The sequence below is a fragment of the Podarcis liolepis genome (assembly GCF_965112155.1).
Source record: "Podarcis liolepis genome assembly, chromosome: 11".
Lineage (NCBI taxonomy): Eukaryota > Metazoa > Chordata > Lepidosauria > Squamata > Lacertidae > Podarcis > Podarcis liolepis.
The window spans coordinates 12,665,232-12,689,605 of record NC_139565.1 but is presented as its reverse complement, the minus strand read 5'-3'; the positions used below and the strand labels follow the sequence as shown (position 1 = coordinate 12,689,605).

Below are 24,374 nucleotides of genomic sequence, written 5' to 3'. Positions count from 1 at the left end.
GACCTTCCGACCAGCAAGCCCAAGAGGCTCAGTGGTTTAGACCACAGCGCCAACCGCTGGTGAGCACCTGGAACACCATCCCCCCCGAATATTGCTACCATTCGACAAAGATTGAGGGTGGCAATTCTATGGTCATAGGAGTCAGCTCCTAGGGGCTGAGGTCCCTTCAGCCCCCAATAAAATATTTGAGGGGTTCACCCCACCCCCAAGTTAATGGGCATTGCCATTCAAATGGTGTGTGTGTCATGTCTTCTGATCGATTATGCAGGGCAGGGCTTACCTGCTCCCCCCAAAAAAATATACAGTGGTACCTTGGGTTAAGAACTTAATTCATTCTGGAGGTCCGTTCTTAACCTGAAACTGTTCTCAATCTGATGTACCACTTTAGCTAATGGGGCCTCCTGCTGCCGCCGTGCCGCTGCCGCACGATTTCTGTTCTCATCCTGAAGCAAAGTTCTTAACCTGAGATACTATTTCTGGGTTAGCAGAGTCTGTAACCTGAAACGTCTATAACCTGAAGCGTCTGTAACCCAAGGTACCATTGTATTTTATTCAAGTTGGCATCGCTGTCTATGAATCTATGAAATTAGGGGAAGAAAAGAAAGAGGAAAAGGATCTCTTGAGAAGAATTATAGGCATAATAGTGTTAAGAGGGAGTACAAAAGCAGTCTGAAGCGAATGGCATTGCTGGAAGAGATGCTGAGAAACAGTTCGAGCACCTTCAATTAGAACTGCTGGGCAGAGGGAAAAACAGGTCTCCCTCCTTCTGTTCCCCGCAAGCTCTCTTCTCTGTCAGGCTTGGGACGGCTTTGCAGTGTAATTGCTGGTGGGAACATGCGGCTGTGCTGGGAATCTGAGTCACTCTCCCTTCAACAAGCAGCGGTACTTCAGAGAGTGTGATGAGAAGGGGAAGAGCTGTGTCGGATGCTTCCGAGTGGCCAAATCCAGTCATCCAGCACGGAACCAATGAAAGGGGATATGGGCCACTTGCTAGAAACCACCTGAGGCACAGCAAATTTGCACACTGCCAGTCATGTCCTCGAACAATGTGTCCTGCATAAGAAAAGAAAAAAAGGTTTCATCAACAACCGGCTGACTAATCAGGCTGTAAGGATGCTGTAATTCAGCTACAGAGCTGGAAGGAAGGAAAGCAAAAGATGCTCTCAGAGGCTTGTGATGGGATCTGCAGACAGGCTTCGCTGCAATGTCACCAGCTCCGTTTTGCTTCCTGGATGGCACAGAGAGGTCAAGATTCAAAACGATGCACATTGATCCTATTTTTATTTATATACACTCATTACATGCCATCCGATAACAGAGTTGGGGTTTAAGATTTTGCAGAGTAGGGGCTAGCACAGGGCATAGCTGTCAACTTACAGATTTGAAAATAAGGGACCCGCAGCCTCGAAAATAAGGGCTCAGCAGCCAAAATATGGTATTTTCCAAGCACAGGTATGTTCAACGTCTGAGCCCCTCCAAGCCAAAGGCAGAAAGCCCAGCCAGCAGCCAAACAAAGCCTCAAGCGATGGTTCCCACAGCGGAGCAACCCGGCAAAAGGGATGCAGCAAGGAAAACCACCGTCACCTCTCCGCTGGGAAGCGCTGAGCAAGGTGAGTCCCCAGGCAACGCGGCTGATTTGATCGGCACAAGGCATGCAAGCTCCACCCCCCAGTCGTTCTTAGACTCCTTATTGGGTGAGCAACGCAGCCAAGCAACACAGTTGGAGCCTCCCTCCTCCCTGGCCAGCAGGGAGGGAGGGAGGGAGAGGAGCTGCTTCCTTTCAAACCCGGGAAATTTAAGGGACATCATCAATAAGGGACAGCAGCGGGACACGACGCTGGGATAAGGGACTTTCCGGCCAAATAAGGGACGGTTGACAGCTATGGCACAGGGTTATCCAACATGGCACCCTTTGGATAGTGTAGACTCCTGACTCCCATCATTCCCCTCCCACAACTACAATTTCCAGAGTTCCCTGGGAATAGTGTTTGGTCATTAAACCGCTCTAGGAATTGTAGCTCTGGGAGTTCCTAAGAACTCTCAGTGCCCTTGACAAACTACATTTCCCATGATTCTTTGGGAGAAGCCACAACTGTCTAAAGTGGTACGATGCTATTTAAGTGTAGGGTGGATGGCGCCTTTAGTCTGAGTCCCCCGAGAGATCCCAAGCCCAGTTGTAAATGAAAGTTGCAACTTGTTGAGAAAAGGCAATTGGAAATTCCATCATCTCTAAGTCCATCACAGCAGGTGCGTGAAAGAGGGCCTACCTAAAACCCTAACGAAACAGCATCAAGTCATTGGTGTTTTCTAAACAGAGATGGCATCGGTCTAATAATGTAACAGGAGCTTGTTTTATAGGGCTGGTGTCACCACACATAACCACCCCCCAAGGAAGTGGGATGTGCAGGCAGACGTCTCCTGCAGAGCACAGTGATCAGGTGTGATACTGTAGCATCATAAAGGTAAAGGTAAAGGGACCCCTGACCATTAGGTCCAGTCATGACCAACTCTGGGGTTGCGGCGCTCATCTTGCTTTATTGGCCGAGGGAGCAGCGTACAGCTTCCGGGTCATGTGGCCAGCATGACTAAACCGCTTCTGGCGAACCAGAGCAGCACACGGAAATGCCGATTACCTACCTGCTGGAGCGGTACCTATTTATCTCCTTGCACTTTGACGTGCTTTCGAACTGCTAGGTTGGCAGGAGCAGGGACCGAGCAACAGGAGCTCACCCTGTCACAGGGATTCGAACCGCCGACCTTCTGACCTTCTGATCGGCAAGTCCTAGGCTCTGTGGTTTAACCCACAGTGCCACCCGCGTCCCGTTGCATCATAGTAGCTTTAAATATTTTGTTGGGAGATGCCCAGAGCGGCTGGAGAAACCCAGCCAGATGGGCGGGGTATAAATAAATCATCATCATTCCATGGGACTGTCAGGGAATGGTAGCTGCCGGCTCAGGAGAACTGACAGCACGAAATGGGAGGTGGTGGAAATTGTTTAAAAACTCCAGTAAAACATATAAGCCTAAATCACCATTTATCCCAGTGACTCCTGGCCCACTGCATTTGGTTTCCACAACTTTCTGTATCTCATTGTCTTCCAACTGCCACCTTGCATCCAAGAAAATGGGACTGAGCCCCCAAAAGCTTATGCCGTGATATTTCATTTCATTTCACTTTTTATTTGTTCACCACCTTTCCATATTACTATACACAAGGCGGTTTCAAGCGTCCAAATATACAGCAAAGAACACCATATAATAATTTGATCCGATGCAAAAAGTCACAATATGACATAACTTTAAAATAGAATGACTTATATCAAATAAGGTAATATTCAACAATCCGTTAGAATATAATAGTGCAAAATAAAACCAACTCTCAAAACATGAGCAAATAGTTAAACAGACATTCACTGCATTTTTGTTAGACTTTGAGGTGCTGCAAAACTCTTTGTTGTATTTTGTCATGAGGTGGCATTTTTTCCTTCCTTCCTTTGTGTACATGAATTAGAGCATGGGTAGGCAAACTAAGGCCTGGGGGCCGGATGCGGCCCAATCGCCTTCTCAATCCGGCCCGTGGACGGTCCAGGAAACAGTGTGTTTTTACATGAGTAGAATGTGTCCCTTTATTTAAAATGCATCTCTGGGTTATTTGTGGGGCATAGAAATTTGTTACAGTGGTACCTCGGGTTAAGTACTTAATTCGTTCCGGAGGTCCATTCTTAACCTGAAACTGTTCTTAACCTGAAGCACCACTTTAGCTAATGGGGCCTCCTGCTGCTGCTGTGCTGCCGGAGCACGATTTCTGTTCTCATCCTGAAGCAAAGTTCTTAACCCGAGGTACTATTTCTGGGTTAGCGGAGTCTGTAACCTGAAGCGTATGTAACCTGAAGCATATGCAACGCAAGGTACCACTGTATTCTTCTTTTCCTTCAAAATATAGTCCAGCCCCCCACAAAGTCTGAGGGACGGTGGACCGGCCCCCTGCTGGAAAAGTTTGCTGACCCCTGAATTAGAGAGTTAGAGAGTAATTCAGCACATGCAGGAAGCAACTGATTCAGCAGACTGCTATAAAAGGTAATTGGAAACTGATGCCACCAGCTCTGTTTCTTATACTTCAGCTATCATTTACCAGATTGCCAGGTCTGTTATATATGGGACTGAACACTGGGTGGCAGGAGAATCCCACTGACAGCATTTTCACGCCACTAGCTTATCCAGAGGACAGCTATTGGAAAGTTTCACTTCTGAAATTGTGGCCTGAAGCACTACTTTTGCCTTCTGTGTGCATTGTTCAACATCTAGAAAGACTGCACTTGAACTCGCATCTCACTGTTCTGTTCCAGCCCCCATTGCCAGCCTTCCCCCCTGCCCACATGGAGTCACTTCAGGAAAGGATGGGTCCATGCAAAATGGCATCTCCACATGAAGGCAGTTTATGAACTTGCAGTGTAGGCCAGAAGCCCAAAAACATCCCCACATGTGCCATATAGGAAGCTCCAGCAATCCTAAACTGAGGCTTAAGCAGATGGCTGAAGAGTCGACATTCCTATGGCTTTGAACATGCAATCATTACAATCTTGCAATATTCAGTTTAAATCTGACATGAAGTCACTCAGCCACAGAATTTCCCTATCCCCAGCAGGTGGGGTTGTGGAGGGAAGCCTATGCACAATGATGTTGAGACACATGCCCACTTTAAGTAAATATCATCAGAATACATGGGGGGGGGTAGGGAGAGAAACACAGACCACCTATGGCCATTTTTTGGATAATGTGAATTTTTGCTCTTTACAGATACAGTGGTGCCTTGATTCTCAAACGCGTTGGTACTCAAACAACTTGGAACCCAAACATGGCAAACCTGGAAGTAAATGTTCCGGTTGCAAACTTTTTGGGAAGCCAAACATGCTCCGTTTTGAGTGTTAGCGCTTCCAATTTGAGCGCCACACTTCTGTTTTGAGTGTTACGCTTCCATTTTGAGTGGCACACTTCCATTTTGAGTCTGTTTGTTTGTCTGTTTTTGCTATTTATTTTGCGTTTTTGTGGCTCTTTTGGTTTTGTGACTGTGACTTTGTGGAACCCAGTTCAGCTACTGATTGATTGATTGATTGATTGATTGATTGTGTGACTGCAGTACATTGTTTATTGCTTTCATTTTATGGATCAGTGGTCTCATTAGGTTGTAAAGTTCAGGTTAAATTCCTGTTTGGGGTGTTGCTTTTAAAAGTCTGGAATGGATTAATCCCTTTTGCATTAATTTCTATGGGAAAGCGCGCCTTGGTTTTGGAACGCTTTGGTTTTGGAATGGACTTCCGGAATGAATTAAGTTTGAGAACCAAGGTACCACTGTATGTGTTCTGCAGGCCTAGCCAACCCATATGATGAATTACCAAGTACTCTATCTCAGGGGCTGCAGGCTCTATCTCTGGGGTGCCGAAGAACTGGCCCTCCAGTTGCTGCTAAGCTACAACTCAGCCACAGCAAGCAGGGCCAATCACCTGGGATGATGGGAGTTGCGGTTAGGCAGCACCAGGGAGACTAAAGGTTTCTTACAGAAGCCCTATTTCAACATACAGGAGAGCAGAGGTGCAAACTTGCACTCAAGATTGAGGAGGCTCGTTGTGCACCCTGGGCAATAGATATGGGACATAATATAGATTTTAATCTCTGGGAAAAACTCTGGAAGAGCGATCTGAAGTTTACAGCATGTTATTCCCTAAAGGAGAACTACTTGAAAATGATTTACAAATGGTATTTAACTCTGAGTAGGCTTGGTAAGGGGACACGGGTGGTGCTGTGGGTTAAACCACAGAGCCTAGGACTTGCCAATCAGAAGGTCGGCGGTTTGAATCCCCTTGACGGGGTGAGCTTCTGTTGCTCGGTCCCAGCTCCTGCCATCCTAGCAGTTCGAAAGCATGCCAGTGCAAGTAGATAAATAGGTACCGCTCCAGCGGGAAGGTAAACGGCATTTCCGTGCACTGCTCTGGTTCGCCAGAAGCGGCTTAGTCTTGCTGGCCACATGACCCGGAAGCTGTACACCGGCTCCCTCGGTCAATAAAGTGAGATGAGCGCTACAACCCCAGAGTCGGTCACGACTGGACCTAATGTCAGGGGTCCCTTTACCTTTACCTTAGGCTTGCTAAGATGTATAATACTAGATCAGATGAGTGCTGGAGGTGCAATGAGGTCGTGGGTACATTCTTTCATATGTGGTGGACTTGTAAAAGGGTAAAAGAGTATTGAGAAAACTTTCCCCCCAAAAAATGAGAGTCCTTTTTGTTGGGGATAATTCAGAAGGAAATTCCCAGGTGTCAGAAAAGGTTATTTATATATGCCACTACTGTGGCCCGTATTTTGTCAGCCCCAAAATGGAAAATGAGCGAGGTCCCAGCCAAAGAAGAATGGCAACTTAAACTGATGGAATATGAGTACAAAAAGAACGTACATTTTAAAAAGATTGGAAAAAGTTTATTGAATATATGGGGGGGGGAATTGTGTACATTTGAAAATGTTGGCAGAATTAAGATAAATTGAACAGTGTAAATAAGTTTTGATGGATGTAATAATGGAATACTGAATGGTTTAGTTTATATAAAATATGCAAGGATTTCTGTTATGCAAAATGAACACAGGCCGCAGTAGTGACATACATAAATAACCTTTCCTGACACTTGGGAATTTCTGTCTGAATTATCCCCAACAGAAGGGGTTCTGGTTAGGGGGGGGGAGTACTTTTAAACATTTTTTTTCCAATTCATTATGGATCATTTTCAAGTAGTTCTCCTTCAAAGAATAGCATGCTGTGACCTTCAAGTCACTTTTCCAGAGTTTTTCCCAGAGGTTAAAATCTATATTTGAAGCCTACTATTTTCAAGCTAACCGTAGTATGTCCCATTTGCTAACTGCCTGCTGCTTGATGTGAATATATTTTTCAGTGCATCTGAAAAGGCAGTAGATGGGGCCAGAGAGTCGATTTGTAAATGGAGAGCAGCTGCTGCGGCCTCTTGGTGTCAGGCTGCCTACGCATGTGAAGGAAAGAGAGGAGAGTTGTGGTTGCCAGCACAGCAAGCTACATGAATGTGTGTGCATGTGCACTGAGCCTAAGAACATAGGAGCGCAAGAAACAGCCCTGCTGAATCAGACCAAAGTCATGTCTAGCCCAGCACCCTGTTGTCTATACAAATGCCACTGGGAAGGATGTGAGTGTGATAGTTTTCCCTCGATGTGCCCCCTTTGCCTCTGGAATGCCAGTGAAACATTGGCAGTGGCAGAAGACATAGGAAGGTGACTTGTACCATCTTGGACCACTGGTCCATCCAAGTTCCATATTGTCCCCACTGAATGGCAGTTTCTCGCCAGCGTTTTAGAGAAGGGAACATCTCCAGCCCTAATTGGAGGTGCCAGGGATTCCAATCTATCTGCCACCACTTCTGGTGATGGATCTCTCTTTTTCTCTGTGCCCTTGGAGAGGGAGATCCACAGGAGATCCTTCCTAGGAGTTTAAAAGTAAAGGTAAAGGGATCCCTGACCATTAGGTCCAGTTGTGACAGACTCTGGGGTTGCGGCACTCATCTCGCTTTACTGGCCGAGGGAGCCGGCGTACAGCTTCTGGGTCATGTGGCCAGCATGACTAAGCCGCTTCTGCCAAACCAGAGCAGTGCACGGAAATGCCATTTACCTTCCCACCAGAGCGGTACCTATTTATCTACTTGCACTTTGACGTGCTTTCGAACCGCTAGGTTGGCAGGAGCTGGGACCGAGCAACAGAAGCTCACCACGTCAAGGGGATTCGAACCGCCGACCTTCTGATCGGCAAGTCCTAGGCTCTGTGGTTTAACCCACAGCGCCACCCACATCCCTTCCTAGGAGTTTACAATTTACCATTTCTGTTATTCTGATTATTTTATTATTATGCTCTGTATTACCCTTTTATTATTATGCTGCATAAAGTATGTTCTTAATGTTGTACTCCCACCCTGCAGAGAGAATGGTATATATATTGAAATAATAATAATAATAATAATAATAATAATAATAATAATAATAATAATACTTTCTAAATCCCCAGTCTTTTGCAATTTCCATCTGACTAGATTGTTCACAATAAATTGTGTACACTTCAAAGGGCTCTGTGGCAACAAATAAAGATCAGGTATTTCTGCAGGTTTTCCTTTCTGGTTGGTAAATATCTAATGAATGAATACATTTTGAATTCTAATTAGGGATGTAGTTTGAAACGTGCATCACTTCATTATACAATTCCAAAACAGTTGTGCCTATGTCAAAAGCAAATCATATGAAAATTCGTCAGTGGGGAGCCTATTAAATGAGTTTATTGATACAGTCCAAACATGAGCCGTGGTGTTCTGTAATTCTTTGAACGCATTCCTTGCACATTTCATTTACAAGAAATAATACGAGCTAGCAGAGACCACGTAACCTCTTTTGTTAACACTAACTAACTGCATGGAACATTAAATTTTGGCAAGGACCAACTTTTTAAATGCCACTGGGAGAAGGTTGCTTTCTAATGGGTGACCAGATCCTGCAGTTGTGCAGCTGCTTCTAAGGACAACTGAAATACATTGCTGAAATTCTCCGGTGAACACCTCCTCTCAACCTGTTAATGTACATAGAGTATCTATGCACAATGTCAGTGTGCCACCATAGAACAACCCTGTTTTTTTGCCCCATCCCAGTGTCTTGAGTAACACTGTGTAACACTGACACACTACTGGTCAAGCTGCTACAATGATTGCTGTTTGCATTTTCATCCTATAAACTGATCTCCTCAGAGAATGGGACAGTGAGTAAAATGAGCCACAATATTCCCAGGAGATAGCCTCAATTATTAAATTCTTTGTAAAATCAGCATTTCTCACTTTCCAGTTGACCAACTGCAATTCCAATATCACATCTTTGCAATAGGGTAACGAAGCACAAGATAATGAACACCATTCAGCAATGATATAAACACCCTTCATTGCTACGTAAGAATTAAAAGAGACGCTGGAATATCCCCAATAGTTTTGCTAATATTGTTTAGCTTTGGCTTGGTTGTGCTCATTGGTTCCTGGAGGGGGAAATAAATTTGTAAATGTTCATAATATCCTGAGTGAGAGTAATCTGAAAAATAAATAGGCTAATGTTCAAGGAGAATTACAACAGTCTTTCTAGAAAGGCCTTTTATTTATCTTTAGGAATTGGCTTCTTCAGTGCTTGAGTGATATGATTCATATCAAGTGAAGTGCAGGTTACCAAAACTACAGCAACAAGCAATCTTCCAACTAAACTCCTATATTAAAAAGACCCAATCCCATTTAACTGTGCAGCAGCAAGAACAACAACAAGCCACCAATCTCACTGGGCTGCCCCAGCCACTCTGGGTGGCTTCCAAGAAATTATAAAACCACAGTAAAACATAAACATTGAAAACTTCCCTATGCAGGGCAGCCTTCAGATGTCCTCTAAAAGTCATATAGTTGTTTATCTCTTTGACATCTGATGGGAGGATGTTCCACAGGGAGAGTGCCACTACCGAGAAGGCCCTCTGCCTGGTTCCCTGTAAACTCGCTTTTTGCATTCACCTGTGAAATTCATGCTTTCTGGAACAACATGGGAGGCATGACACAACCATCCATTGAAATGTGCTCTAATCCACATGTTGCAATGCCGTTCTCCCAATGAATGATGGCCGCTAGGATGCATTTATTTGAGAAGAGCGTGCATCGAAATGAATATATTCGTGAAAATAACATGCAAAGTGCATTCTATTAGGGGAAATGGGTTGCAAAAATGGTCGCATTAGTCAAAACTGCATACGGAAAGAGAAATTTTGCACTAAAATGCTGGTGATTTTTCGTGAGGCTTTAAAAAACAAAACAAAAACCCACAAATGTGGAGAAATTTCAATTAGAATCCGAGAGAACTGAAATTCACAGATATTTCCATCCATACATGGACTGGTGTGTGTGTGTGTGTGTGTGTGTGGAGCTCTTGCTTGAATAGTTTATGTATATATTGAGGCATTAAACAAGTGGGCGGACTAAAAGGATTCTTGGAATGCCATGTTATCAGTTGCGCTTTTTATTTTGTAAAGAATTGCACCTATTATTAGAAACAGAGAAATTGCAGGGCAGCTTCGTGATTAAAGAGAAAACAGTTGCCTGCTGTCACTGGCAACCTCCAAACAAGGCTCCTGTCGCCAGGGCTTATTGATTAGAAAGACCAACATATAATAGATGCTACAGGCCATTATGCGCTGATACAGCAGGTATTTTCGAACCAATTTTAAAGGTCACATTGAAATAAGGGCATGTAAAATAATGGTTATCTAATAGGTCACGCAAAGGAGGAAAGAGGTTAAATCATGATAGTGGGGAAAACAGGCTGGGGTGGTTATGTACTAGATTATATTTTTCCATCCAGACTGGGGCTCCATAGCAGCGCACATGATTTACATGAATAATCCAAACCATGACTATTCGGAAGTAAAGAATTCAGTGGAGCTTACTCCCAGGTAAGTGAGATTAGGACTTCTTTTCTCGTTAGCTTTCTCCCCTCTTCAACCTCATTTGGCATATTTCAAAAATGTTGCGTTAGGGTGCAATCCTGGCCCCACTTACCTGTGAGTAAGCCCAAGTGATTTCAGTAGGACTTACTTCTGAGTAGACATGGTTAGGATCACATTGCTATTGCATAGAGGGACTCAGGAGTCTGAGAATGCCGACAGCCATCACCTATCAATGGTCTGACTCTGCAACAAACAGCAGTTCAATATGTTCCCCTGATGTTGGGTGGTTTTGATTGTTTTCTGTATTTCTTCAATACAGTGGTGATATGTGGTTCAGTCATATCTCTCTTGCTTTCCTGCACAGTAAATTCAAGGAAGCACATTATTTTATTTTTTTTACATTTTACAAGCAGAAAACTGAGGCATAAAGGCCACCCAAATCAGCACACGGCTACACAGGAATTTGAATTTCCAATATTGTATCCTCTGGATCTCACTTTCTCTCTTTCTAATGGATTTATCATTGAACAATGCACGATCCATGGAGGCAGCAAGGCTCTTTTTCTTTCTTTCACTGCCCCCCTTGAGACAGTCTGATGTGCAAACCTCTCTGGAGGTGATTATTGTAAGCCAGTGAAGCAGTCTCGATGTATCACTCGGAGCGCCAGCTGTCACTGCGCAAGGGCATTAATTCCAATGAACAATCAACTGAACCTTCCCTGAGTAGGAGCAGAAGTCAGTTCTCCGGCTTGCAACGATTTGTGTACCACGTGTTACTCCACACTCAGCTCTATTTTCATTCCGGAATTCAAGGATTAGAATACAGGCCCACATAACTAACTGACAGAAGTTCCCAAACTGTTTGATATGGGTTTGTCATTCAGAACTTCCTATTAGTTGGATTCCATGGTTGTGTTTTTAACCCCATCTACAACTTTTCACAGAGAAGGGGGAAACACCCAGTCTCTAAAAGGTTAGCAAAATGCAACATTAGCAAAATGCAATCATATAACTCTTATTTTGCCCTGATGTCCACCCCTTGACTTTGCCAATGCTATTTGATGCTTTTATAATTATTTCAATTTATCCTTTATGGGATTGCCTTCAGACAGTTCGGGGGTGGGATAACTCCACACCCTCCAACATTTCTCCAATGAAAATAGGGACATCCTAAGGAAAAGTGGGACATTCTGGGATCCAATTAGAAACCAGGGATGGCTTCTCTAAATCAGGGGTGTCCCTGGAAAATAGGGACGCTTGGAGAGTCTGCATAAACACATTGATCAGATCGTAGAAACAGCTGCAGTTGGTGCTAGTGTGAAACAAATCACATTAATTTACTCCATGTCCCCTCTTCTATATAATAATAGACCAGGTATAGGCAAACTCAGCCCTCCAGATGTTTTGGGACTACAACTCCCATCACCCCTAGCTAACAGGACCAGTGGTCAGGGATGATGGGAGTTGTAGTCCCAAAACATCTGGAGGGCCAAGTTTGCCTATGCCTGTAATAAACCATTAGAGCTAAGTTGGGTTCTTCCTATATGTGAAAATTCAGTCAGGCTGACAGTGGAAATTATGGGCATGTGATTTCCCCTGAAAATCTTTCTTCATGGAGTGATGTGTTTGCAAGAAGAACCTGTAATAGCTGTGATACTTTGAATATGCATCCTTCAGTGCTTGATCTACTTTAGATTCCCAAACACATGGGAATACATGAAAGAGTACAGATGATTAGGGCCAATCATATTAGTCTTTCATTCATGACAGCCCTTAAAACATCACAGAATATCAGGATCACTGCTGTTCCCCCGCCACAAAAAATAATAATCTTCGCGTCACAAATGGACAATTGTTTTATCAACATGGGAGGTGTGGTGCCACTGAAACAATATCAGCAAAGGCCCTTCCCACACTTCTCCTGCGTAAGGAGATGAGGTTTGTTCGCTTCCCACCCAGGCGACTTTGCTCTCAGTGGGAGTCGAAGGAATCTTTGCTGCAGCTGACGCAGACAACCCTTAACTTAATTTTAATGCATTATTTCCCACTGTGCCTTCAATTAAACATTAGTCATTAGACAATCGGAGAAATGAGCAGTGCAGAATCTGGCTGTGCAGCCGCACTAGGAAATAAATCCCGCCGAAATTAGGCAGACTTTCTTGGGCAGTCAGCGACAAATCCTTTCTGTCAGTCCTGGAAGGCTGAGTGCAAGACAGCATGGGTCAAGCTGAGGTACTGAGAAGGCCCCAAAAGCAAGAGGGGTAGAGTGGCTGTGGGTCACCCATCACATGCCAGCCAATGCTCTTCGAAATAAAAATGCAATGCAGACAATTCACAAGATCAACACCACACCACCTCCCACCACAGAAAATCCAGCATGAGGTACCTCTTAACTCAACCACTGACGTATGTCTGAATAAACAAGGATGTCTTAATCCGCTAAGCATAGAGGGCAACCATATCTTCCCAAGGAAGGAATTCAATTCCACATCTATGGTACGACAACAGAGAACCCCTTACTCTGCTGTCACGCTGCAGACTGCAACTACAGGTGGAACCAGGAGCAGGGCCTCTCCTAAAGAATTCTACATTTCAATTAACAACAAAACAAATTTGGTAAAAAGATTCCACACTAACTCCAAAATTGAAGCACCCCCCCCAAAGAAAATGATTCATGGGAACTGCAGTCTATTTTTAAATTATTTTTATTTATTGAATTTCTATACTGCCCTATACCTGGAGGTCTCAGGGCAGTTCACAAAAAAGATCACAATATATAAAATGAGAATGAAAACAATAACCCAATAATTAGGTAAAGGTAAAGGACCCCTGACAGTTAAATCCAGTCACAAACAATTCTGGGGTTGCGGTGCTCATCTCACTTTACCGGCTGAGAGAGAGCCGATGTTTGTCCGCAGACAGTTTTTCCGGGTCATGTGGCCAGTATGACTAAGCCGCTTCTGGCAACCACCAGAGCGGTACCTATTTATCTACTTGCACTTTGACGTGCTTTCGAACTGCTAGGTTGGCAGGAGCTGGGACAGAGCAATGGGAGCTCACCCCGTCGCAGGGATTCGAATCACCGACCTTCTGATCAGCAAGCCCAAGGCTCAGTGGTTTACGCCGCAGTGCCACCTGCATCCCAACCCAATAATACCCCCCCCAAAAAAGAGCTGCATGTTAAAAGGGTATAGGATGTTGATCAGGTCAACCAAAGGCCTGGTTAAAAAGGAATGCTTTTGCCTGGTGCCTAAAGGTGTATAATGAAGGCGCCAGGCGAACTTCCCTGGGGAGAGAATTCCACAGACAAGGAGCCACTGTAGGGAAGACCCTGTTCTCGTGTTGCCACCCTCCACACCTCTCGAGGAGGGGGCACATGAAAGAGGGCCTCAGAAGATGATCTCGGGGTCCAGGGCGGTTCATATGGAAAGAGGCGGTCCTTGAGTCTACCCATCATTGAGTACAATTCCCTGTTTTTCATTATTAATATTTTTATTGATTTTTACAAAAATCGTATCATACTTTCTTATCTTATACAATGTTTTAGACTTCCATCAACTGTATCTGAAGATTTTCCAGTCTTTGTCACTTAATCTGCCTTTCATTATTTTCAGTATTACATTTAATACTCCTTCACTAATAATTCTTTATCGTAGTTTTCTCTGCAATATTTCGCATAGTCCTCCTTACAAAACTTCTTGCAATCCTACTAGCGTAATCTGTTGATTACAAATGCTTTTCAAATAGTTCATATATTTACTCCAGTCCTCTGAGAATCTCTGATCCCGCGAGTTTCGAATCCTTCCTGTCATCTGATCCAATTCTGCATAGTCCATTAATTTCATCTGCCATTCTTCTTTCGTCGGTACACTGAGTACAATTCCCAACCCCCTTAACAAACTACAGTTGCCAGGATTATTTTTGGTGGTAGAGGTGCTATAAATGTTTGGCATGTAAGACTCTTAGGTTTTTTCACATTCAGACTGTCTTCCTTGGGACCTTCGCAGTCAAGCATCTTCCTATCATTTGCAAATGACGATGTTACAAATGACGATGCATTCATTTGTAGGGTCCACTCTTGGATCTCCTTTGCATGGCTGCATGTTCACTGCACAGGTACTCACTCAATGCCAAATCACCATTGGGCACCTTCGGCATCAGACGGATAACTAACAACCCAGAAAGGCTTTGGGAATTTGCTAGAGGAAAGTGACAGACAGCATAAGCTGAAACATGAGGGCAATTTTTTTTTTTGCTAGAGCTGTAGCAGACTGGGAAGGAACCAGCAATGAAAGAGAAATAAATTAGTAGAAATAAAAGCCTTGCAGGTTCTAAGTTACTTTTCCTGATCTTGTTCTGCAGGGTCGGATTTAGGTTTGATGAGGCCCTAAGCTGCTGAAGGTAATGGGGCCCTTTATATGTCCAGCTGTCCTTTGTCAACAACAAATTGTCACTGTTTTTTGTGTTGAATATATGCTATATGGTAATTTATGGACCTAATAGATATCTCAAGCCATTTGCCCATGTTGCCATGCAACCAGTCCATGCAGAATGTAGGCACCCTATATATAGAAACAAGCAAACCAGTGATATTTTAGGGAGCAGGCTAGCAGGCGGGGCTCATTATTACATCACAGGAGCCTACACAACACAAAACACTCTTACTGTACGTAGGTTTTATTTTATTTGTTTTTCATCTTATACAGTGGTACCTCGGGTTACAGACACTTCAGGTTACAGACTCCGCTAACCCAGAAATAATTCTTCTTTCGTCGGTACACTGAGTACAATTCCCAACCCCCTTAACAAACTACAGTTGCCAGGATTATTTTTGGTGGTAGAGGTGCTATAAATGTTTGGCATGTAAGACTCTTAGGTTTTTTCACATTCAGACTGTCTTCCTTGGGACCTTCGCAGACCAGAAATAATACCTCGGGTTAAGAACTTTGCTTCAGGATGAGAACAGAAATCGTGCGGCAGTGGCAGCTAGACACACTGCCTGGAAATGCTCCTTTCAAACTAATCCAAGCTACATAATTGGCTCTTCCAACAAAGCGTGTAGGGCTGTAAACAATGTAACAGAATTCATCCCATAGAGCACGCTGTTATTAAGTGGCCTATCATTATATTCATAATTGCTCTTTGAAATGGCAAGAGCAGTTTTAGCTTCCCTTCCAAGCCACAGTGTCTTCCTTAAGTGGCTTTGTTTTGGGTTGTTATTGTTGATGTCAGCAAGGTGTCTTCTGCAAGGACACCATGTCCCAGCAATAGGGTGAGGGAGTTCAGTAGGTAGTTGTGGAATTAGTTGTCTGTCACATTTTTAAGGACATGATGTTCCGGGCAGCTACATGGCCCATAATGTGCTGTTTCACAAGATAAGGTGTTTGAGAGACATAAACAGGAAGGGATATTAAATGTTAGGTACTGCTGTTGCCTATCCAGATATCCAGCTGCCATTTTGTTTTTGTTTGTTGGGGACACCATTTTCCATCTAAGATATCCATCAGAATGGCACATTGCAAGCCTGGGAAAGAATGGTCACCTGTTCAATTTAGTTTTGAAAGAGATGCGGTAACATGGAGAACGTGTCCTCCAAAATTTGCCTAGTGAAAATAGGGATGTCAACAACAACTTTATTATTTATTCCCCGTCCATCTGACTGGGCTGCCCCAGCCACCCTGGGTGGCTCCCAACATATAAAAAACATAATAAAACATTAAACATTTAAAGAAACTTCTTTCAGATGTCTTCTAATGGTTGCATAGTTACTTATCTCCTTGACTCGTGGGTTGCATAACTCCATACCCTCCAACATTTATCTTATGAAAATAGGGATGTCCTAAGGAAAAGCGGGACATTCCAGAATCAAATCAGAAACCAGGTTGGCATCTGTAAATCTGGGACATCCCTGGAAAATGGAGGGTCTGGGAGAGCACTCCTGTGCCACAAAATATTTATTCATATTTGTTTATTTAGGAGTATTTGTACCCCACCTACTAACCAGAGACAGAGGGGTACTTTTAGATTCAATTCCAGTGGTGCCAGTCGAAATGAACACAGCCCTTTTACTTTCTCCTTCATCAGTGTAGGACGGCCATTCCTACCAAGGTGTAACCATAAAGCGCTTGAAGTCCATGATGCATTGGGAACAGAACCTGTCTATCTTGTCAGTTGCTGGACAGCCAGGCCTGCATTAACAGGTGACAAGCAAGTATAGTTGAATAATAGCAAGGTTGGATTAGCCATGGTGTCAAGATGCAGAATAGAACTATATTCCTTCATCTAGCTTAGAATACTCTATACTGCTTAGCAGGATTTCAGATATGAATTCCTCCAGCTCTACCTAGCAGGGCCTGTGGTAACAGGGACACATTTTTCAACTAGTGACACCGGTGTTCTGGTGTGTCCTCCCTCCCGAAAACAGGAAGCATATTTCTGGATTGAACTTGTGATTTTATTGTTTCAGCTGCTTTTTCTATTCATTTAATTGCTAGGCTTTTTAATTGTTTGTTTTGTATTGTATTTTAATGAAGGATGATCTAATGTTATTGTGTACAGTCATACCTCAGGTTACAGACGCTTCAGGCTGTGTGTTTTCTGGTTGCGCACCGTGCCGAACCCAGAAGTACCAGAATGGGTTACTTCTGGGTTTTGGCGCTCTGCGCATGCACAGGAGCACCGAATCACAACCCGCTCATGTGCAGACACAGTGCTGTGGGTTGCAAACGCTGCAGGTTGCAAACATGCCTCCCGCACGGATCACATTCGCAACTGGAGCGTCCACTGTATTGTGATTTTGATTTGATTTTGTAGTTTTAAACAGTTTAGAAGCCACTTTGAGATATTAACAGTATATTAAATAACAACAACAACACATTTTGCATACAATACATGTGCTCTGCCATTGAGGCAATATCCCCAGCAGCAATATCATAGTGGGAACTTGCTTATCACAAACCAGGATGACAGTGGCCATATATTGTTTTTGAAGTTGACTTGTCATGACTTGGACTTTTCTGTATTTACTGCTGCTGCCAGTTGCTTCAAGACTTTTTTGTGGTAAGCAATGCACAAATTAAACAAGCAGCCAAACAATGCTTCTAGCTGGTGAATAATCACGAGCCAATCTACATCTTCAGAAAATGCACGTAGCAGGGTCCTCAGAATAACAAAGGTGGCAAGTCTTTATGTGTACAGGATTAAATACCTCCTCAGCCACTGAAAACTAGGATGCGACCAAGAAAAATTCTGGTTTAGGTTTCTCCTTGATATGCTTATTTTCGTGTGTTCAGACAGTTTTAATATGTCTGGGAAAGCATTCCAACTTGCGACTTCCCATCTGTCTTCTGAAGTAGTTTGGTCAGAAGAGGCTTGTTCCACATGGCAGAGACCAGCTGTCATTTGAGTTTGTCCTCTCCTAGAATTGTCTCCATCAGCCGCCATTCCACCTGGCTCCATCTGATGGAGAAGCGACACAGAGAGGCCCACACTTCTGACTTGGCTGGGGCCAACTACCAACTACCATTTGGACTCCTCCTCTAAGAACTCTCCATCTATCTATCTCACCATTCCATTCAGTCATAATAACATTTGTGTAATATCATGTAAGAACTGATACCTGAATTTGCTTCTTTACTTCTTTCTTCAAGTTCATTATTTCTTTTGTAATGAATAATTGAGGTTGAATCCTAACAAGACAGAAATACTGTTTTGTGGGGACAGGGGGCGGGCAGGTGTGAAGGACTCCCTGGTCCTGAATGGGGTAGCTGTCCATGGAGGTGCAGGTCAATTCTGTGTCCAGGGCAGCTGTCTACCAGCTCCACCTGGTACGCAGGCCTACCTGCCTGCACACTGTCTTGCCAGAGTGGTCTAGTTATCTCCCTTTTGGAATACTGTAATACGCGCTATGTGGGGCTTTGAAGGCCTTTGAAGGTGACCCGGAAACTACAACTAATCCAGAATGAGGGGCTTGACTGGTGACTGGGAGTGGCTGCCGAGACCATATAACACCTGAAAGAACTTCATTGGCTCCCAGTACATTTCCAAGCATAATTAATTCAAAGTGTTGGTGCTGACCTTTAAAGCCCTAAATGGCCTCGGTTCAGCATACCTGAAGGAGTGTCTCCACCCCCATCGTTCAGCCTGGACACTGAGGTTCAGCTCCAAGGGCCTTCTGGTGGTTCCCTCATTGCGAGAAGTGAGGTTACAGGGAACCAGGCAGAGGGCCTTCTCGGTAGTGGCGCCCACCCTGTGGAACGCCCTCCCATCAGATGTCAAGGAAATAAACAACTACCTGACTTTTAGAAGCCATCTGAAGGGAGCCCTGTTTAGGGAAGTTTTTTGATGTTTTATCATGTTTTTAATATTCTTTTGCGAGCTGCCCAGAGACCCAGTGTGGCTGGGAAGGTCTTGGCAGATAGGCAGAGTATAATAAATAAATCATTATTATTATTATTATTATTATTATTATTATTATTATTATTATTATTATTTATTATTATTATTATTGATGGTGAACATTTGAATTCTTACAGCTGAGCAGTCTTTTACAAGTGAGACCTGCAAGGAAATGTTGCAGCATAGAACACTGCTGATCAGGTTCCAGCCAGACAATTATGCCCTCTCCCTGATACTCCATTCCATCACCCACCACATATAGTCAATGTTCTGTGGTCATGGAGCATGCTCCTTTTAGGCTGGCCACACTTCCTACTTTACAGAGGACAGTCCTCTATTTGGAAGCTTGGTTTCAAGATAAGGACCCTAAGAAAATAAAGTAGGGACCTAGAAGTTGTCTGGCACCGTTGGTTAGCTCCTGGGCATCAGTCTTCCCTAATTATGGCAAGATGGACTGCGTTTCTACTTAACTGATGGTTATTATTTCTATATTTGCATCTACACATATGGGCATTTGCTGCAAACCTGTGTCCACTTTTTTGGAGAAGTATAAGTGATGACATTGGATCCATCCTTGTTGGGCTGTTTGGGTCACACACACACACACACACCCCTCTTATTTCTGTTTCTCTCAAACTTTTTGCACTTCTGCAGCAAACATGCAGATACCTCTTGTTGGCTCAATTTTTGCTACACCAAGTCTGGCCCTCAGAGACTGAGTTCATTATTAGCATACAGGATTTAGCTAGTTGACTACTTGATGTCCGTGTGACTGTAGTGTGAGCCCCCGGCTGCCTTTGTTTGGCTTCCCTGCCAATTTTTCTGCACCTTGCACTGTCGTATACATTCCTCCCCCAAATGACAATGGAGCATCACATGTAAAATGGCATAATTAATACACTGGAAAATTAATTACGCTTATGCTCGCTGAAGGGATTTGTTCTCGGTAAGATGATTCTGAATAATCGCCCATCTTGGGCATTCAGACTCAGTGCGGTTTGCAGTCAAAGGCAGCTATTAGAAGCTCTCCCGTCACTAACGTGTCATCTTTTCAGGGCTGCACCATATGGGCAATAATAACTTAAATGGATTCTAGCAGATGTCAAACACACACGGCATGGCTTGGAATGCCTGGCTAGGCCTAGGCTGTTTGGATAATGCCTTAATTGAGATGTTTTGCCTCCTTGAAACCGTAGATGCTGGGCATAGACACAAAGGAGGCGACAGCAGTTGACATCACAGGGGTTGGTTGTTTTGGGCCGATAATTGATTTGCTGAGACTTGGAGAAGTATAGTGAGAAATCACCGCTTTCTGTTGAAAGCTCGACTTTCCTTGACAGTCCTTTTAAAAAGCATCCATAGTCTCCCCAGCTCTTCATAGCTGCACGCTCTTATTTTTCATTCAGATTTATTATGTAGCGAGGTTCCTGTGATATATCGTCAGTCAATGCTACATAGCATCAAGTAGACCCTGGACAGCACGGCAGCACTTTCGGCTCTAGAAAAATCGACTTTAAATATTATAGCTCTAGGAACATATAGAGTACTCCCATCCACAGTATTCAGGGCCAAGAATCTTCAGCCAAAGAACTTGGCCATTTTTTGTTGTTTTTGTGGTTTTTTAAAAGTTTTTATTTATGCTTTTCAAGTTTATGCATTTCATTAGCTTTACAATCAATTTAACATTTCAAAGTTTGACTTTCTTCCCCCCCTTTCTACAGTCCCTTAAATTTATTTTTTAATATCCTCTGCATATCCAAATTCATTTAATTTGCTCATTTAATTATCTACTTTAAATACATACTCTTATGAAACTGCAGGTTATTACAATAATCCTGCTAATGTTTTTATCTGTTTGAAATTTATCTGTAAATGTTCAATAAACCATTTCCGTTCTTTTACAAAAAGTTTGTTATCTTGATTTCTTATTCTTCCGGTAGGTTTCGCCATTTCTGCATATTCTGTAAGTTTTTGTATCCATTCTTCCTTTGCTGGGACTTCTGCTTCTTTCCACTTTGGGGCAAGTAGCATTCTTGCTGCTGTAGTAGCATAAATAAATAAATTTCTGTACAATTTAGGTAGTTCTGTCCCTATAATTCCCAAAAGAAAAGCTTCTGGGGTGTTTTTTTTTACAAACGTTATTTTGAACATCCTTTTCAATTCATTGTATATCATTTCCCAGTAAGCCTTAACCTTACTACAAGACCACCACATATGATAAAAAGAACCTTCTTTCTCTTTACATTCCCAGCCCTTGTTTGATTTAGATTTATACATTTTTGCCAGTTTACTCAGATATCAATAATATATCATTTTCAAATCATTTTCTCTTAGACCATAACATGCTGTAAATTTTATATCCATATTCCACAATCGCCCCCACGCTTCCATGGCCCCTTTGTCTTGAACTAATCAGTAAAACCACTTGTTTTTCTTCACTTTACCTACTTTGTCCCACTTTTTTTAGTCAACTTTCCTATAACTTTTCTTCCCCTCCCCTTCAGCTTACAAACCTTGCTGATGTCAGGCACTGTGAACTTTTGTTCTAAACCCTCTCTTTCTGGTGTGCCAACTCAGGGAGGGGGTCAAAGATACCTTGGCCCCCTCAATATTTGTTTTAAGGCAGGTGGGGCCTCTCCATCTTGCATTAGTCCTGTGCATGTTGTGCATGTGTGATGTCAAAGGTTGAGTGATCAGCTCCTCCAGAGTGCCTATGCCTCTGTCGAACACACATGATGCACACTGGGACCCCACAATCTTGGGGGCAACTTAGCGCCTCTGCTCCCTATCTTTAGACCCTGTCACCTTGGTTCTGTATGTCCTGTCCCCTTATCTTTTTTATTATTATTATTATTGATACAACAAGAAAAGAAGAGAAAACACAAGTAACAAATTACACACAGGAATAACGAGAGACACATAATTTTCTTAACAAATGATAAAACATAAATTGGTCTTAACACTAAAGACCCAACCTCCCATCTATTCCATATTTTGATTTCATATTACTTATTGCCAATACACACTTTTATCATAATTACACTTTTTCTTAATATATCTTAATTCTTATATCTACCTTGCAACTATTACTGAAGTTCCTCGAATGCTGCAACAGAGTTTAAACTACTATATTTATATTTTAAATGTTCTTTGAAAACCTCCCATTTTGAGACAAATTCCTGTTTTGATTTATTCTTTGTTTTTTCTGATAGACCGTCTAATTCAGCATATTCTGTTAGCTTTTGGATCCAATCTTGTATAGAGGGGATTTCATTACTCTCTCCCCTTATCTTAAAATCCTCCATCTCCATCACCTATCCAGATTTTTCTCCCTCAATCCATTGTCCATTCTCTAACTCCAGCCACCTTTCCTCTGGGATCCATGCCCCTCCCCCTGCTCCATGAACATTCCATGCCATCACAGCAGCTCAACCAATTAGATTAAGGGGTTCTACAACTGTGATTCAACACTGACATTAAAAGACAAACTATCTTAGGGGCAGCTAGACACAATCCAGAAAAAAGTAAAGCTAATACCTACCCACAATCTTTCCTTGTTACAAACTGTTGGGAAGCCAAGGCAATCAATGCCTATTCTTTTGTCAACAGCTTTATCCTGCTATAAATTTTAGGGAAATTGGTTTCTTACTCACTTAATCTAAAACCCCACCAGCAGTTAAGACATATTTTTTTCACTGCCTACTTGGACTCAGATGCACAACTGAAATAATTTTACAGGCATGATGGGGGTGTATTATTAGTTGATACACAGATACTTATTTCTTTGGGAAGCCCACAGACAGTGCAACAATTTCGATTCAAATGCAATAAACTCTTAATCACAGAAACTGGAGTTCAGATGGTATAAACTGTGCTCAAGGGAAAATTTGGAAGAAAGAATATGTGAATATTGACACATTTCATAGCAACAGCAATCTGTGGAGGCAGACAAAAGTCCCAATCTACAGCAAGAATGATAGCATTTCTCTTCTGCATATGAAGTATTTAGGGGAAGATGGCGGTCTATTAGTTTAATAACCTGCCAAGGGGATAACAATAAAAAACTGTTAGTGTTCACCTGCATCTGTTCTGGGCCCTGTCATTGCTACCAACCCCAGGTATCTCCCTCCACCCCCTCAAAGGAAAGGCATTTGGAGGGCATTAATAATAATAATAATAATAATAATAATAATAATAATAATAATAATAGGGCTGGGTGCTTTAAGTATGCTTTAAATGTATGGTTGTGTTTGCAGCCAATGTTTATCTGTCAATTCTTGCAGTACGTTCCCATGTAATTTACCAGCATGATTAGAATATTCATCTCCAAGATTTAACATTATTTTCCTTCAGGCTCTTGCTGCTCTCTGATTCCAAATGACATCCTCTGAACTGAAAATCCTTACCACCGTTACATATTATACTGTCTGTTGTATTTTCCTCCCAAGAAACAGATTTATATCTCCATTTCTCAGTAGGACATGATCTGGTTTTGCCAAGAGATGTTATTCAATACTAGGGCACAATAAATACATATTATATGAAACCACAAAACATTGGATATGCAATGTGTTCTTTGGTGTTTGTTGGTGATCTGATACCTATCAAATTTCTGCTATGAGGATGGTAATAATAAAAAACAAACATGTATCTTTCTTAACAGGTATATGAGACCATATCTTTCAACTTGTTGCATTTAATATTAATGTATAAATTAATATTTATCTCCCCCCTCTCTGTTAGATAAAGGTACTTGAAACATCAGATATATATCCTCCAACAGCACAAATGAAGAACTAATTTTCAGCTTCAGAACATTAACCACTTAGGTAAGCTTGCAATCTGACCTAATGTAAGAGTCTGGAGAGTATTTAATCTCCAGGAAAGATTTGGACTCATAATGTACTTCAAAACTCTTCAAGCCAGCTGCTTAACATTCCAAAAGGCTTGAGTTAAGACAGCTCTACTTGGAGGTAGGGGTGATGTTATTTTAGGATCAGCTGTTTGGATGCTGTCCTCCTTGGACCGTACCACTTGGGACTGTGATGGGGACCTCATGCTCTGGATTCTTCCACATGTAAAAGCATAGCTGTCAACTTACAGATTTGAAAATAAGGGACCAGCAGCCTTGAAAATAAGGGACCAGCAGCCAAAATAAGGGACCTGCAGCCTCACCTGTTCCAGGCACTCCAGTCTTCCTGTCCTCCTGCAGTCTGGTCAAACTCATGCTGGTAGCTGCGAGAACACTGTCCAACCAAATTTGTAACCAGAGCTTCAACTGAATAGAATCTGAATCACATGCACCACAAGGCCTATGCAGCCTCAACTTAAGATGGCTCCCTGGTCTGGCTTTGCACTGCAAAGTTTGCAGCAGCACGTGCAACAAAATGGCGTCCAGCATTCAAAAAACCCCTCAGCTTGCATTAACTAGCCACACACAAGGCATGCAAGCTCCACCCCC

General features: G+C 42.8%; 1 long non-coding RNA gene across 1 annotated transcript in view; it reads right to left on the bottom strand.

The window, feature by feature from the left end:
* Positions 1-20,643: 20,643 nt before the first annotated feature.
* Positions 20,644-24,374, bottom strand: part of LOC310688506 — a 486,265-nt gene continuing 482,534 nt past the window's right edge. The window contains exon 4 of the long non-coding RNA XR_014516983.1: positions 20,644-20,952. This is a non-coding gene — a long non-coding RNA (uncharacterized lncRNA). The remainder of the gene's footprint in view (positions 20,953-24,374) is intronic.